Source organism: Ammospiza caudacuta, chromosome 20 (genome assembly GCF_027887145.1).
Source record: "Ammospiza caudacuta isolate bAmmCau1 chromosome 20, bAmmCau1.pri, whole genome shotgun sequence".
NCBI classification, from domain to species: Eukaryota; Metazoa; Chordata; class Aves; order Passeriformes; family Passerellidae; genus Ammospiza; species Ammospiza caudacuta.
The window spans coordinates 8,665,634-8,682,828 of NC_080612.1; the positions used below are offsets into that span (position 1 = coordinate 8,665,634).

The 17,195-nt window shown below is 42.9% G+C and overlaps 1 protein-coding gene across 1 annotated transcript in view; it reads left to right on the forward strand.

Moving 5' to 3' along the window:
- The first annotated feature begins 259 nt into the window (after positions 1-259).
- TAOK1 (TAO kinase 1) overlaps positions 260-17,195 on the forward strand; it is a 66,019-nt gene continuing 49,083 nt past the window's right edge. The window contains exon 1 of the mRNA XM_058817584.1: positions 260-355. The gene's annotated coding sequence lies outside the window, so the exon portion shown is untranslated. The remainder of the gene's footprint in view (positions 356-17,195) is intronic.

Below are 17,195 nucleotides of genomic sequence, written 5' to 3' on the forward strand. Positions count from 1 at the left end.
CCGCCGCGGCGGCACGGCCGGCGCCGCCCGCCCTCCCGCACGCCGCGTCTCCGCGGCGCGGCCTGGCCGCGGCTCGGCGAGCGGGGCCCAGGCAGCGGCGGCGGCGGTGGTAGTGGCGGCGGTGGCGGCGGCTGAGCGCTCCGCCGCGCCCGCCCTGCCATCTTAGGTGCCGTGCCCCGCCGCCTTTGTGCCCGCCGCGCCCGGGCACCCGCGGGGGCCGGGCCCGACGCCCCTCCGGGGGCGCCTCCCCCCGCGGGGCCGCCGCCCCTTGCCCCGCTCCTCCTCCTCCTTCTCCTCCTCCTCCTCCTCCTCCGCGGGGGGCCGACCGGCGCTCCCAGCCCGGCTGCGGCGGAGGGTAAGGCAGGCAGCGCGGCGGGGGTTCGGCCGGGGCGGCCCCGGGAGGGTGCGGGAGGCGGCGGGTGGGGGGGGCGGCCCGGTGGGGCCGGCGCCTCCCCCGCCGCGCTCTGCGGCAGTGCCGCAGGGTCGGGGCCGCCGCCGCCGAGCACCGGCGGGGGAGCGGGCGGCGAAATGGCGCTTCCCGCGGAGGGGCGGCCGCGGGCGGAGGGATGTTCCCCGCTGTCAGGGGCCGCCGGAGGCCCAGGGCTGGGGCCGGGGCGGCCCCGCGGCCAGGCGTGCCCAGCGCCGCGGCCCTTTTTGTCTGCGGCTCCCCCGGGGGCTCCGCCGGCCGAGCCCCGAACCCCAGAGGGGCTTTGGGGTCCCTCGGAGATCCGCGCGGATTTATGCCCTTTTATTTTTTTCACCCTTCCCTTTTTTTTTCTTTCTTTTTTTTTTTTTTTTTCTCCATGCCCCTCGCTCCTCCCCAAGCGGTGAGTTTTCAGTGTATATACCATTTTGTTCGGTGCTGGTGTGGGATTTGGCTGAAAGTGACCTATTTTAAAGACCTTTTATTGCTCCCCTCTCAGCAATGCTTGTGGCGGCCGATTCCGTTACCCAAATAGCGTTTCCCAACCATTTTAATTTGTCAGATTAAAACATCTCATGGAGGCTGGATTTCTGTAAACCAGTGTATGGGTATGTCGTTAGAAATATCGCTCACCCAGCTTTGCTGCAAGCATCTTTGGAGCATCAGAGTTGACCTTTGTCACTGTGAAAGCAGAAATAAATACCAAGGCGATACCTGGGAGATGCAGTTGTACCATTGTGTTGGGCGCGGTACAAGAAATGGGGAGGGGGGGAGAGAACCACAGATTAAAATGGTTGTTGTCAAATGTAGATCTTTACATGCCTTCGGAAGAAAATATGACAGATCGGTAACAGCCCTGAGGACTTCTAATATATTTTCTTAGAAAAACGTTTCGTGTTTATCGTGCTTGTCTCTGCTGCTTATCATGGTACGGAGTATTTCATTAGGTGGCATTTTAGTGGCTCTGTTGGTTAAATAGCAGTTGCATTAACTAGTTGAACAAATTGTGTCCTTCACCTTTGACTATTGCATTTTGAGAGCCGTTACAGCAGTGTGCCCATGCATGCCAAGGGCGGATTAATAAGATGTTACCTAAAGGTTTGGATGTTATTGATTCCTTACTATTAATGCTATTTATAGTGCATTTGACATGGCTCTTGTTTTATGTATTTGGATAAAGGTTATCAGCTTGGAATGCTTCAGATGAAACGTTTCAAAAAACCACCATATATATATATATATATATATATATATATATATATATATATATATATATAAAATTGAACAATATAGTTCAGATTCTCAGTGTCTGAAAAACAGCTTTAGCAGATAGCACATAATAGTGAAAACCGTGGAAAACTGATACATTTTGACACTAGGGAAGGCTTGTTTTCATATTTCAGGATTACAGAATAGCAACTTCTGTTGCAATCAATACAGTTTTTGGTATGCTTTTCTTGAGCCTGTATTTTCCTTGCCTTTGTGCCTCCTCATAGTTAGTGTGCCATAGTTTCTGCTACTTATGTCCAAGGGCAAACCTAATCAACGATTGGCTTGAGCCTTCATATTAGATTCTCCACAACATTGGCCTAGTTCTGACTGGTATGTTTGCCATTTTTAGTACTCCTCTTCCTTTTATCCATTTGCTGAAATACATTGATAAACTTGAACCTCAATTTGTCCTTTGAACTTGATAGAAGGTTTTTCTCCTCTGTTAACAATATCTCAGTGAAGAGAAGGTGGTTCTGATGGAACAGCTTAATTTTAAGTTTTATCCTGCTGAAATACAGCTGCCTGAAGTAAAAACTCTTTGTATAGTTGGATATTATTTTTCTTTTTAAGTTCAATGAATTAAGTGTTGCCTGTAGAGGACCAGATGTTGGCATTAAAATTATGCACAGATAAGGTGGCTTAGGCCTCAAGTTAGACTATTTGAAAAAGTTATCTATGTCCTGCTGTTAAATACCAGTGTAAGCTAAACTGGAGAACTTTTAATGTTTACTTACAGCTAAATAACATTTCCAGTTGTGCAGTTTTCATCTCTAGCTCTATTCACCAGTTTTGTCTCCAGAATAACATGTTTTTAATGAGTAGTAGGACAGTCTCAGGTTTTATGTTTGGTGAGATTCATTAGAAGAGAAACAAATATCACACTAATAATTACATCTTCAGATGTATCCTAGTAGTGGATTTCCTGTAATGAGGATGTTTTGTAGAGAACAATAGATATGGCAGCAATTTCAGAGATTTGTTTTAAAGATGTTGTAGGTAGCTGACTCTGCAGTAGTGAGTTCCACTTTGACACAACCCTTGCATACTCAACATTAGGTGGTTTCCAGGTACTTGGTTTTTTCAGATGTAATTTTCTTTCTAGCAAAGACAGACTGGATGTACTGCTGCTGGTGTCTGTCACTTCTGCAAGGATAAACTTGTAAGGTCATTTCCGAAATATGCCTCATAGAAGTTTTTTTGACAGTATAGGTATTTTGTCAAGTTAGAAGATAATTAGGGTTGATCTGGCTCTCTTTGTGATCCAGAAGTGGTGAGGAAGCTATGGTAAATACCACTTGCCTTATTCCATTCTCAGTGTGTTTTGAAGAACACTCCCATAATCACTAAGATCCTATCTTAGAAGCATTTTCTGTTGTGTTCCTGTTCATATTAAAATCATGTAAACAACATCCTGTTAGATTGAAGTGCATATTAGAAATTAGAAAAATCTTTGGTGTTACCAGGGATGAACCATGCTCTTGCCTTCTGAATGGCAGTGCTGCTGGGGGGCCCTTATCTTTTTCCTGTTCAAGTGTGCTGTGCAGTGTCAAGGATTTTACTTTTATTTCCTTTTGTGATCCTGGACAAAGGGAAGAGCTGAGCTCCAACCCTGGCCTGGAGTCATGTCTGAACTGGAAAGTTTCCTGGGTCTGACAGCAGAGTTTCAGTTCTGTCCTCTCCTGGTTAACCATGCTTGGAACAAGCTTGCCTGTAACAGCACAGAGCAGGATGATTTAATACTTTCTGAGACCCACATCTGTATTTTCCTGTGTAATAGTGAGTGTATCCTACTCTTCTCCACCAAGTGCTCATTCTGGATGGACACAGTGCAGGATGAAGCCCTGGTGTGTGAGGCCTGGTGCTCTTTGGCAAATTCCCCTTACTGAGGTGTCATTCCATTGGCTCTGGTCTTTGATCCTGCATCAGCAGAAAGCGGTTTTATGTCAGCTTGGTGGTCTGAAATGCTCAGTGCACAGTGAGGTGAGATTAGAGACAACCCCAGGGACTGGGCTGCACCACCACAGCCAGCAGTGAGGTTTAAAGGCAGAGGTGGCTGGTGGCACTTTTTGCTAAACTTGTAGTGGTTAGGGTTCAGGATTCTTTGTTTTTATTGTCCTTTAACATGCTGAGGCATTGCTGATTGTACATTGATTTCTCTGTGGAGAAGAGACTGAAAAAGATTCAATGGACAAAGGGTCAGAAAATCACTGAACCCCTCATGTGAAGGGAGAGTCCTTCCTGTGAAAAAGTTTAAAATATAAAAACATGAAATCAGAGGTGAAATGCAAAGTGTCTGGAGGGAAGAAGTGTGCAAAAAATAGTAGGAAAAGATAGAGAGCTGTTTAAAAGCAGAGTTGGCTTTTACACACTATTCCTTCCTCTTTGCCTAAGTGCTCATTTACAGTACAGAACATGGAGGAGGGAACACTTTCTGAAGGCCCTTAGAAACACAATGGACATTAGCCAGCACAGTGGGGGCTCCAAACGTGCTTTTTAAAGCAGTTTTTGAACAAATACTTGATGATCACTGGAATTACAGCATTTTTTTAATTGTGAAAGAGTAGCCATTAGGAACTTCTAATACTTGATGAGAAATCAGTACATTATTAGTCTTGATTTTTTCTTTTTTCACATTCTGCTAAATCTTTGTTTCTTTGCCAGAAGAAAAGGCAAGGTAGCCACTGTAAACAAAACATGAAATTGCCAAAGCAGCAATAAGTTTTGTCTAAACAAAGAAGTTTCTCCAGTTCAATCAGAGCTTGCTGAGGACAGATCTACAGCATTAGTTACACACCTATAGCTTGGAGGTGAGGTTTCCTTTCTCTTAGGAGTTGGTGAGGACAGTCCAACATGAGTTTGAGTGCTGATGGCTTCTTAGTACAACTGGACAGTAGCTTGTAGTTTTGCCTGCTGTATTGCTTGGCTGGAAACAGTTTTGATTTTTCTTTAGGGGTCAGAATGGGGTGACAGCATGAGATTTACATATTGAGTATTGTCCTCAGGATGGAAAAGGCTTGAAATGTTTGGTTTGGGGGAAAAGTTAGATCTTGAGGAAAAAAAGTAGAAGTCACAAAACTCTAAAGCTGGCAGGCTCTTCAGTTTTCTGTGCCTGTGATCTTCCAATGACCCTTATTACACTCCTGGCTACAGCCATACAAATATTTTCTTTAGAGTGAGATGTAATTTTATAAAAACAGTTTTCTGCTATGCTCATTGAGTTCAGCATGTTTACAGGGCAGACTCCTATCAGAATGTGGGGGAACAGTGCCTGTGAGTTTCATTGGAAGCTTTTATTGCAGGTCAGCTTTATCAATCCATATTTGAAAGGAAAATTTCTTATGTTTACTGTTAATCTCAGAGATTTTTGCTATGGCTTTAGACTGAAAGCCAATATGTATTACATTTGATTTCTTAAAATGTGAATAAAGTGGCTTTCAGCCTTTCACTTAGTTCACCTAAATTTTAAAACTTCTTTTACTTTCCTTTGGCCTTCTGTCTTTAGTTGAGCACTGCTAAACACAGATTTTGGGGGAGTAGGCCCTGAGGATCAGTCCTTCCCTTTGCATTCCTGGTTCAGCTTCAGCTCACTCTGCTCTGACTGATTTCTAATGTCTGGAAAGCTTTGGGGTCCAGGAGGATGGGAAGGAGGAATATGCAAGTACAAGTGTGTTGGAAGTGTGGGGAGCATTTCTTGTAGCACTTTTGGCTTGTTCCCCATCCATGTGTTCAGTCTGTTTTCAAGCACCCAGCAATCCTTTCTGTTCCCTGACATTCCACTGCTCAAGGGCATTAACAGACCCATGAGCCCATGCCCAGAGAAATGTTGGACTGAGATTTCTTGGAAAGAATCTCATGTGCTATTGCACATATTTGTTATTTTTGCCTCCTTCACCATTCTTAATATGCAGTTTTCATTTCCCACCTCAGTCCCCTTTTAATTGGTGACTGTCCCTCCCTCCTCAGCTGAGATGAGATATGAGGAGAGGTTATTTTTGCTAGTGCTGTTTCTCAAATAGGCCACGGGTTTTCAGTAAGTAGTGCAGTAACTTTCTCCATCAGTATTAGGATTTCTCAAGCTGTGTCCTGGTGGCAGTGCAACATGTTTCTCCTTTAGTTCTGCCTTGCAGTTGTCACTGACATTAACTCCTCCCAGTTCCCACTTCCTTGTAACCCAATCTGAATAAAGATCATGGGATTTGAATGTGCCTTGCTTTGCTGCTGCTGCTCTGGATGTTTGGGTTGTGTCTGTGCTCTTTGTAAACTGTGTGCTGTGATCTTCTTTTTGGCTTTGCCTGTTTCAAGGAGCAGTTGACAGTTGTTAAAATCAGTTCTGGGCCAGCTGTGATTTGATGCGATTAAACTGTGTTAAATGTGTTCCAGAACTGTTTCCTGGCCTAGATAGCAAACTAGTTAAACCCTGGGTTTGGAATCTATTTTGGTATGATTTTGCCCTGTACCCCTAGGTAAGCTGTGTCCCTCTTTGAGGGTCAGACAGAACACAGGGGCTGTGCACAGCACCCAATCTTCTGCCTTTAATCCATCACTCTTCTCTGTCTCCTTGGGCTTTTTAAATTGGTCTTTGCATATCCAAGTCTTGTCTTGGGAATTATGTGCTGGACTGGCTGCACAAATGTGGTTTTGCCACCCATACAGACCAAGGTGCAGTGATCTGATTTTCACTGGCATCAGCTGAGCTGGTACAAACCTCCCTTTATACTGGCTTGGTATATCTGGGTGTGCAGCCAGGCTCTTGGATTGGGGTTTTTATGAGGGCTTGCAACTTCAGTTAAAAAAGAGGGTAACCTTGGCCTTGACAAAAATTCCTGCTGTCTCCTAGAAGTGCATGTCAGAGTTGGGAAGGAAATAATGATAGATTTCAGAGGCAGTGCCTTGCAAAGAATGCCAAGCTTCATTTTTATTATGGGTTAATTGCCATATAGGCAAACCCTGAACTCTTACCTGTGTTTTTGGCTTAATTTTCCTTCTTCCCTTTCCACACAAACCCCCTCTAACACATGCTTTGAAGTGTTTAAATCTAGGTTAGTCTCTGGCTGGAGGTGTGTGGTAGAACCTCCTTTTCATTCTTGCTGGGACCTGCCCGTTTTGCAGCAAGAATGCAGGCAAACCCATCTGAATGCTGATCATCTGGCCTTTGTAAGTGATGGAAGGTTATTTTTCCCTTCATTTGGCACAATATATGGGCAAGGAAATCCTAGAGCATCTCCATTCCAGAAGCCACCTTGAGTGGCCAGATCTGTACAAATTGGAGTGCTCATGGAGGGGGAGAGGAGGGCTTGGTGAGGATGCTGGGGCTGAATTTAGGTGGTTGCATGACAATCACTGGAGACATTTCCTTCTGCTCTCAGAAGATGTTGCTGTCAGCTGCTAGCTCAGTAGTTGACCACATTCTTAGCAGATCAGCCTACACATATGTCCTGAACTGACCAGAGAATTCAACATTTCTATTGCTGACTGGAGGGACAGAGCACAGGGAGCCAAACACTAAGATAATCTGTACTTCAGAAGACATCTGAATACGTGTTTTTTTAATCCAAAATAAAATGTTATGGAATAAGGAAGTCTTCATCCTCACCTTTGCTTTGATTTCATTACAATACTGATGATGTAAATTTATTTGCAAAAACAAGACTGGGCAAAAGATTCGTTCCTGATTTGACAATAACATGCAGAGTGCTTTGAATACTAGACTAACGTGAAAATAGTTTACTTATAAAGTGCATGATTTACCTTCACTAGCTCATAATTAGTCACAAAACCATAAAGAACATTTAAAGAATTACTTGCTAGTTTATTGAATAAAAATTTGACATGGAATTTTGGAAAAGCCCTTAAATTTTCCCAGATATTTTAGTGCTTTTTCTCGAATGGCCCTTATATATTTAAAATACTAATTAGCACATTATTTTAAGTCTCTTGTGTTTTCCTCTGTTGTTGGAATTTATAATTGTGGACCACTGGGCAGGTGGGCTGTCACATTGGGCTCTGGAGTTTCTCCAGGGGCTGGTCCAGCACCAGGGTGTGTGATCCACATTTGAATATTCTTCCCATTGCTGTGGGAATCTCTGGTACTGAAAAGTAATTACTCTAGTGACTATAAATTAGTATAATCACAATGTTTTTCTGTAGGTATTACAAATATTTTATGTTTAAACAGAAATAGTTATAATTAATATTAATATGAGAAATGAAATATTAATACACAAATAGCAATTTAAGCTATAGCAAAGAAATATTATCTTACATATGTGATAGTTTTATGCTTTTCTCTGAATTAGCAGGATAATAATAGTAATTCCGTGCTCTGAATTTCACCCACAAATCTCAAGGTATTTCAAATGGATGATAAAGACATATTTATTTTCTACATTTATGAGGTGGGGATGCTGAAGTACAGGTGGAGAAATGAGCAATTTGCTCAGCATGGCTGGTGGTGATGGTGTAGGAGAATTTGTCTCCTTGGCTCCCAGTTTGCATCAGCACCTCCCAGGTTGTGAGGTGGAAGCAGGAGTGTAGGAGATGCTGCTTTGCCTGTGGGGTGTGGTGGAGCAGCACAGGGCTCAAAGCTGAGCAGCAGCACTGTCCCAAATCTCCCTCTGAAACTCTGCCCCACCTGCTGAAAATGCAGGGGATGGGGTTTGGGGTTTCTTGTTTCATCAGAGGAGCACTGTGTAGATTTTTCTTGCCATAATGGCAATTTAATGCTGCTCATGAATAAGCTGGCTAAATCTTGAAAATTTTAATATTCTTTGTTATTATGATCTGACACTTTTTGCTGATTTTTATCTTAACATAAATCTGAAAAGAGCTTTTAATGCATTGTAAATCAGTCCCTGAACTTGATGAACAACAAACTTAAGTTTTTTTCATTTTTGAAGTCAGTCACGCACAGGGATAACCCATCTAAGTTAAAAATATTCCTGTGCATATAAAATGGAAAGACTTGGGTATTGTCTGGACATTTTTATGGAGATCTGTGGAGGCAGAGTGTATCTTTGACCCTGTTTGTGCAGTCTCTGCCACAGCTGAATCTCACCTTTTCTTCAGGGTCTAGTTACTGTGTAATGCAAATGCTCACTGCTGTAAAGAGCTGAAAGGGTTCTCGCCTGGTGCCCTGGGAAGGAAGAGGAGCTCCCAGCCCCTGTGCCTGTTGGGAATCCATAAGCATTGCAGGGTGAGCCATTACTCAGCTCATCACCAGTAACTTTGATCTGATCTAGATTCTGCTGTACCTGTCTTTGCAGTGTGGGGATTCATTTAAGGCATATCTGTGCAGTAAAATAGCTGGGGCTTACCTGGAAATAATAAAATTAAAGAGTATTGTTGCTTTAGTCATCCTTTTAAACTAGAATAACCCCCAAAAAGCATTAAAACCTTGAAGTCTGAGTACCTGTGTGAAAGTCCTCAGTATTTTGGGACCTTGTTTTTCCAAAGGATTTTTGTTCCATGTTGCCACAGACCTGGAGTGTGAAATTTAGCAAGCTTTCTCCAAAAGCTGCTTTCAGCTTTGAAACTAATGTTACCTGTGCTGGTTTGAAGTAGTTCATACTTGTTTATTATGCCTGTTGCAAAATCTGCCTACCTATTTACATAGGTGTTGGGGAAGCAAGGATGATATGGAGCAGCATGAGTGGAAGGAGAGGATGGCGTGAGTTGTGATTCTACTTGTCTGCTTATTTTCTGGTTTGGAGGCAGTGAGCACCTGCTGATTTAGGGGTTTTCTGTATGTGATTTCATGTCTGTGATTAGCATTTCTAAGGACATGACACATACGGTCTCACCACTTAAATACATTCTGTAAATATGTAAACAGAAAATTACAGAGATGGTCACTGTCCAACTGTCCTGACTGGTCTCTGGAGTCAACCCAGCAGGACTCAGCACGCTCCATTGGGCCCATCCAAGACAGCAGAGCTCAGACTTCAAACTTAGAAGCAGAATTCCATCTTGGGTTGGAGTTACCACCTGGTTTTGATGCTTCCTTAAAGGCAATTGCTTGTTTCATTTTCCTTCCTTTTAATCGCTGAGGCAGGAGATTGAGATCTTCAGATAGACCCTGGAATGCACTTACTGTTTCACTGCTGGAAGTCAAATTCTATAGAAAACATCAGCTGCTTTACAGAAATCTGTAATTGCATTTGATCTGAAATCAGTCATTGTTGTGAGAGGCTTTCTCAGGGTAGTTGATCACAGAATGTTCTGAATTGAAAGGGATCACAAGGATCCACAAGGATCATCAAAGTCCAACTCCTGTGCCCCAAGAATCCCACCATGTGCCTGAGATCTTTGTCCAAACACTTCTTGAACTCTCTGCCTGTGACTGCTTCCCTGGAGAGCTTGTTCCAACACCCTTTGGATGAAGAACCTTTTCTTAGTATTTAATGTAGAGTAATAACAAGACATTTGAGTTCTGAAAGGAATGTGAGATCCTCTGTGAGGGCATATTTTAAAAATATTTTTGGGGACAAAATCTGAGAATAGTCCCTGGTTAGCTGATGTTCCTGGTGGAGCATTGTCCCTAAGTTAATAGCAAGTCTGGGTTTATTTTGCTGCTTTGAGGAATTATTAGTGTTCTGTCTGAACTGAGCTTGTACATAAGGTAGAGATGGCAGTTTTCTTAGTTTCATCTTCAATTACCAAAGAATCACAGCAAAAGCAATCAGATGCTTTGTCACCATTGTGCTGTTCAGTAGGTATAAGTGGAACCATGTGACCACTGAATATTTAGTAACTTCCACTTCTGTAATTCTCTGTTTCTTTCCTGCTTTTTGTTGTTGTTGTGAAAATTAAGTCATAAATTGTTAGAAGCAAGGAGAGCGGTCGTGTGCTATCTAGTTTGGTGTCTTAAATGGAGATTTTCTTCCAAGATTTGGCAGGTATTTCTCACTTAAAACCTGCTATTTCTGAGCTTGCCAATCATGTCAATGTGTTGGGTCAGGAATTAGATGAAGGGTAAATCTCCTTGTGACATGGAGCAGTGAGTGCACATGTTCTGTCAAGGGCCTTTCCTGAGATTTAATAAATACAGACAAGGAATGAACACGTTGTCACCACAAGAGGTGTGTTTGTATCCTGTGCAGGTGCTGCACTCTGCATGCATGCACACCTAGCAGTTCCTCTGCTCCTGGTGCAGCGTGGCTCCTTGCTCTGCAGGAAGGATGCTGCTCAGAGTGCCTGCCTCATACAGAAAAAATAACTTTATAATGCATTTCAGAAAGAGCAGCTTCCAGTTTGCTGAGTGACTTAAATGTGCTGTACTTTGCTTTATTTCATCATGGTAAAAGCCACTTGCCTGTGTAATTCCTAACCAACAATAAAACAGGTATAAACAGGCAGAAAACAATGTAGTGTTCAAGGTATCTCTAGAGGGGAACAGTAGCTAAACACTTTTTAACTTGATTTTTGCCTGGCCTGGAAAGGAGCAGGACTGTCCCCCATTTTCATGGGCTGCTCACACGGGCCAGGGTTCTGAAGGGAATATTTGGTTACCCCCAGCCCCAGTGAGTTTGAATTATGCAGAAGGCAGCACCAGCAGCAGAGCTGGTGCTGTGAGCTGTTGGAGGGAGAGCTGCTTCCCTCCTGTTTGGGTTTGGCTTTTTTTGTGGCTGTGATGTCATCATTGTGCGAGGTCTGCGCCGCCGCCTCCTCCAGGAAAACAAAACGGGGGGACGAGACCTGAATGGCAAATGCAAAAAACAACCAGATCTGATTCTTCCTATCCTCCCTCCCCCTTTGGCTTTGAAAGGAGCTTTCAAGCTGACTTTATACAACAGGAATTAGCTTAATAGAAAAAGAGAGTGAGAGAAGTTGAGTTATTTCTTTTCAGTTGTTACTATCAAGTTCTCAAAAATAACTCCTTCCTGTCTTGCTGGAGGATGGGATGCATGTTTTGTGCCAGATGCAAATATAGGGGCACTTCATGAATATCCAAATATCCCTTTCAGAGATCTTTTATCTTTTAATATAATCTTTCTCTGGTTTTGATTATTTTGGAGATATTTAAATGAGCACTGCACAGCGTCTTCTTGCCGTGCTTATGTGAATTTCTACCAGGGAACTGTCCCATACATTTGAGGTGTTTGTATAGATATCAAGGTAGTACTAGCAGCAGCCTTCCACCAAGATTACTTTTGGGCCCTGGCCAGAGTCAGGGGAGCAGCCAAAACCAACTGCTGGGCTGATATAACCAGGATGATTTTTATTCAAGCCTTTGGAATTATATTAATATAAGAATGTATTGGAATTTTTCCTTCTTTCTGGGAGCCCTTTTGTGGCCTGGCAGCAGTTGGCTCTCATGCAGCTTGTTAGCTATACTGAGCAATACAGTTCCTGCAAACATGGATAGGTTTATTCTTTTTCAGGCTAGAGCTTCAGATATTCCCTCATTCAGAATGACTTTGCAAAATAATCTGCAGAGAGGCCTTTTGAGGCTTTTGGAGGCTCTAAACTGGGTATTGATATTGAGAGGATGGGCTGGTGGTCTCTGAGAAGCTGTCCAGATGTATTAAGAACTTCTGAGCAGTGAGCAACACTGGAGCTGATATTTTTTGCCCTGTTATGTTCAAGAACCTTAATTACTTTTTGGTTGGTCTTTATAGCTTGTGTCCAAAAAGTAAATAGTGTTTTCTGGCATGGCCTGTTGAGCTCTCAGTAGCTCCCTGTCCAGCTGGGCTGCTCGGGTGAGCTGCATGCATGATGAGGGAGCAGTTCTTGCTTTTTGCTGGTTGGTTGTTAGGGATGTATCTGCCCAAGGTATCAGGAGGTTGTCCTACTTTCCCAGTTCAAAAATCCAAGATCCTTAGAATTTATAAAATGGACACCTGATGTTCCCTTTGTTTATTAGCCAACATGAACAGTCAGAAAATAGCTCTTCTTCTAATACAGGAATTGTTGCTTGAAACTTTGCAGTTGTTTTTTTTTTCCTCTTATTTGTCTGTTCCTACTGACAAACAAAAAGGCAAAATCCATTATTCCAAACTGCTGAAAGAGGCTTCAAATTGCCAGGTATGAAATTATGCTGCTTGTTCCGTTACCAGTAGGAAATGGCATGTGAGATGTTTCAAAACCTACAAAGGAGAAAGTTCTTTGTATGTGTGAATTTAGTATTCACAAAAGGTGTCAGATTGACAGCCATGGAGATTGTGGAGATCAGAATTTTATTTATCCCTGGAGAAGGTGCAGTGCAGACTGCAGTAGTGCTAAAATGTCCTGTATTATTCTGCTGTTCCACCCTACCTGTGCCCTTCACACGCAGCCTCTTGGGGTGAGGAGCTCCTCCTTTCTCTGTGCCCCTGCAGGGAGCTGGCTGACAAAAGGATGTGAGAGTGGTTTTTGTGTGTGTGATGTGGGTGCTTGTCTCCTGAAATCTAAAGAGATGTGGAAGGAATTTGATAACATCTACTTCTAAACAGCCACTGGAGCAGAGCCAGCCTTTGGCCCCCAAGTTCTCTGGCTGGAGGCAGGCTGAGAGTCTCCAGGCAGAAGATGTTAGTGGTCATGATTCTGTTATTCACCAACTTAGCTGTTCTTCTGCAAAGATTTACCACTCTAGTATGGAAACTCTCCTACAGCCAACTCCTTCTGCTTTGTCTAAAAGTGTTTGATAAATTCTCCAGGGGAATGGGAGGTTCTCTAGGAGCTGTCATGAAAGAGGAGTGTGATGTGAATCGTCCATTTGCCAAAATGAAAATGGAGAAAAAATATCAAGCCCTTTTTTTGAGGGGAAAAACCAAACAAACACAAACCCAACACCAAAACAAACCAGCAGGTGACTGATTTTTGAAAATTTCTAGCACCTCTTTGGCAGGATCTCTTGTGCCACTGCTGTCTTGGAACTGGTCTTGTAACTCTCCTTGTTCCCTGATGCTTTGCTTCTTCATGTCTTGCTAGAGCCAGGCCCCTCCTGTCACACATTTGCAGACCATTTTAAGGAGGCCCTTCAAACCATGGAGCTCAGTCCTGCTCCAGCTGTGCTGTGTGCTTATTGCTCTGGGTAGTAGCTTTAATCATCTGCAGCTCCCATCCTTCATTAGATGGCTCTGAGCAGTGTGGCTTAGCTTGGGCCAAATCACTGATTGCCTTCAGATCAGCAGCTCCTGGAGCAGCCAGCCCAACCCAGGACACAGCCTTCCAGCCCACTCCCTGTCAGCAGGAATGCTTAGGGAGAAAAATAAGATTAATTTAATTGCCTTTTTGTTTGCAGCACCACTCCTTTATATGTCCTGAAGATCAGTTCGGTCTTGGACAAGTCACCTGTTGGAAGCTTCCTGCCTCACTTCCTGAGAAAGCTGAGGCCAAAGTCCTTGAAACAGGCAGGACAACCTTGTTTTCACAAAGTCCAAGTGTGAGAGCTGGTTCCACCATATCTCAATTAACCTTCTGTTTAAATGCACAGAAAATAGTTTTGTCCATTGACTGAAGCAGTCAAATTATTGTTCCCCTCAGTTAAAGGGTAGGAGTGGAAATGGTTACTAATTATTTCTTTTTCATTCATTTGCTTTTGTGAATGATCGCTGAGAACAGCTGGATTAAGTGGCTTTATGTGTGAGCACACAAAGAACCTGTGAAATATAGAGGTGTTTGGATTTGTGCTGTTGAAGCAGAGCAATTTCTGATTACAATTTTCTGTCACATTTTGGATGGATGTGTTTCTACATAAGCTGAAATTGCCATTCCAGCCTTAAAATGCTGTAGCACTTGGTAGATGCATACAAGTGGCTTAAGGTCTTTCCTCCTCTCTTCAGACCAGAAAAAATGCTGCATTTCTTACTTGAGAGCTGAAGAGTTGTGTATCAGAGAAAATTTTTTAAAAATACTAAGAGTTAATTGAGGTAGAAGGAGTCTTGGGCATTAAACTTGCTTTGTGGGCCATGTTTATGAATTGTTGTTGCAAGTATTTGCTTCAGGTGCAGATGTTGACCTACCTCTTTCATTCCTTATGTTCAGGACAATTAGTAATACTGCCAAACCAGAAAATACACAGATCATTTTCTAAGAGCAGGTTCTTGGGGAAAAGGTGTCGTCATTTACCTTCTGTGTGTGCAGAATTATGTATCAACTCAGCCTTTTTCTCTAGTGGAGAGGCAGCCATGCACAAGGATGTCTGAGTCCATGGTTTGATGGACTTTTTAGGAAACTTGAAGGAGAGATGTGCTGAATGTTCTGGGTGTGTTCCACTGCAGTGGATTCAGCTCCTGACTCCACAGTGCTTGCAGGTGCTGGTGTTCAGGGAAAACACAGCTCTTAAGCATTCTGTGTATGTGTCTACCTCCTAGCAGTATATTTATGTGTATAAAATAATGCTGTAGGGAGGTAAAGTATAAAGGTTAATTTGTTTATGTTGAGTTCCATCAAGATGGAGACTGTATTTGCCATCGCTCCCTGAGATGGGGGTGTGTTCCCCAGTGGGACCCATCTTTGCAGTGGCAATAAGAGGGTGAAGCAGCACTGAGTGTTGCTGAGGCATTTTGCAGCTCCTGGTGCTGGAGCAGGCAGTTATCCCTGGAGAGCAGCAGGAGATGCTCCAGCCCTGGACTATGAGAGATCAGAAGGATCTTTTCCTGCAGGAGAGGCTCCTCTTGTTTCCAGTTCCTAGACTGTCAGGAATCTGCCCTGTGTTCAGTGAATCATTCCTGGAGAGCACTCAGGCAGTGTGGAGGAGGAAAATGCCTGGTGTGAATGCAGGAGGTATAAAAGTCAGATGAGAGGGGAGAGATAAGAATATGTCAGGACAGAGTGCAGTGAAACTGGGACTGCAGAGAAAGGAGCTGGAGGTTTGCAGGAGAGGTGACTTGGGAGCCTGGGAGATGGGGAGGGAGGCAGCAAAAGAAGATGGGTTGGCAAGGGAGATGGCAGTCTGAATTCTTACACTTTCTAATTTTGGAATGCTTGCCTTTGTAACCTTAATAATTTTGTTCTAATACACCAGATACAAAAATTGCATTATATGTTCAGAGGAATTTGGTTACTATGGTAATGGGTATATAAGTACATAAGAGATGAGATGTCAGCAGTCAGAACAGCTGTAATGTAGCACACAAACCTGTGACTACCAGAATTGGGGAAGCAGGCCCTTACAAACTTCTGCTTCAGTCTCATTTCTCACTGCCAGGATGTGTGTTCCTGTGTGAAAGTGACATCAGAGCTTCTACAACAAATCTTCTGGGGTTTTAGAATTATTATATATAAATATATGAACTAGAAAAATATGGTTTATCAGTTAGAAATGGAAAGATGCAAAAGACTTGAATATATGCCTTGGTGCCATGGTGATTTTTAAACTTTTGTGCTGTTTATCTAGGAAATAAGCAGATGTGGGAAATGGTGGTGGAGGATTAAAAAAAAAACAACTTCATTTGGGACAGATGTGAGGAAGGGCTGTTAGGATGGTCTGGGAAGTCAGTGCTCTCTCCTGTGTCATAAAGGGAGACAAAACTGGCTTTTTTCAGCTAACAGGCTTAAGGGAACAGTTCTGTCTCTCCTTGTGCTTATCCCTCATATTGAAAAGGGAGGAAAACTCTAAACAGTAATGCTGGTGTGGGAAAAAGAGTAAGGCAGTGTAAACTTACAGTAATAAATCTGTAAATCAGTCTTAATCAGTTCTTAATCTTAAATCGGTTCCTAATCAAAATAGGAGTAGGGTTCTGGAGCAGCCTTGTAATCAGAGTAGTGGTTTTGAGAAGTTCTCAGGAGTTGGTTATTATTTGATGATTGGATTCTATTATAAAGTTGCTTAAAATAGCAGGAGCAGAACTTAATTGGACCTTCAGTCCTGTGATCTTAACAATTCAATTGAGACATATTCTGTATATCTGAACCACAAATTGTTTTGTGTATTAGTTAAAATGAACATTTTCCCCGTGAAAGCAAATAAAACTCATCAAATTATAAGGTTATGCTTGTCATCTTAATATATACTGAGAACTATTTTTTGTTTTAGGTGGAAAGCATAAAGAGAAGGGATTCAGACCTTGCAGAAACTGGTGGAGAGGCATTCCTTCTAGTATGTAGAACAGTAAAAAAAGGGGATTTTTAAATTTTGTTTTTGTTTGGTTTTGGTTGTTTGCCTCTTCCTATTGTTGTATGCTGTGTAGGAAATGGTTCTGCTTAGTCATGTGAAGACTGGAAAAAACATAACCTGAGCTGGAGTAAAGCAAATTGCCATGACTTTGGGGAATTCCAGCAGGAAAGGAGGTGCTCACAGGCTCTGGAAACGTGTGACATAATTGCTCATTAAAGCTATCCCATTTATGGGTACAGATAATCTGGTAACACAGATTTAACAGCTATAAAAGGTTTTAAACTCTTTTGAAGCTGAAATATGTTTGAACCACTTTTTGAATGAGCTTTAAGTTACAAACATAGGTGAGCAGCTATAAATCCTTGCTGCTCTGGCAGTGTCTGTGTGCTGCAGTGGGTTGGTCATCTGAAGATGGTAATCTTCAACCTGAAGAACAGAATAATCTTTCACTGGTCATCTGTT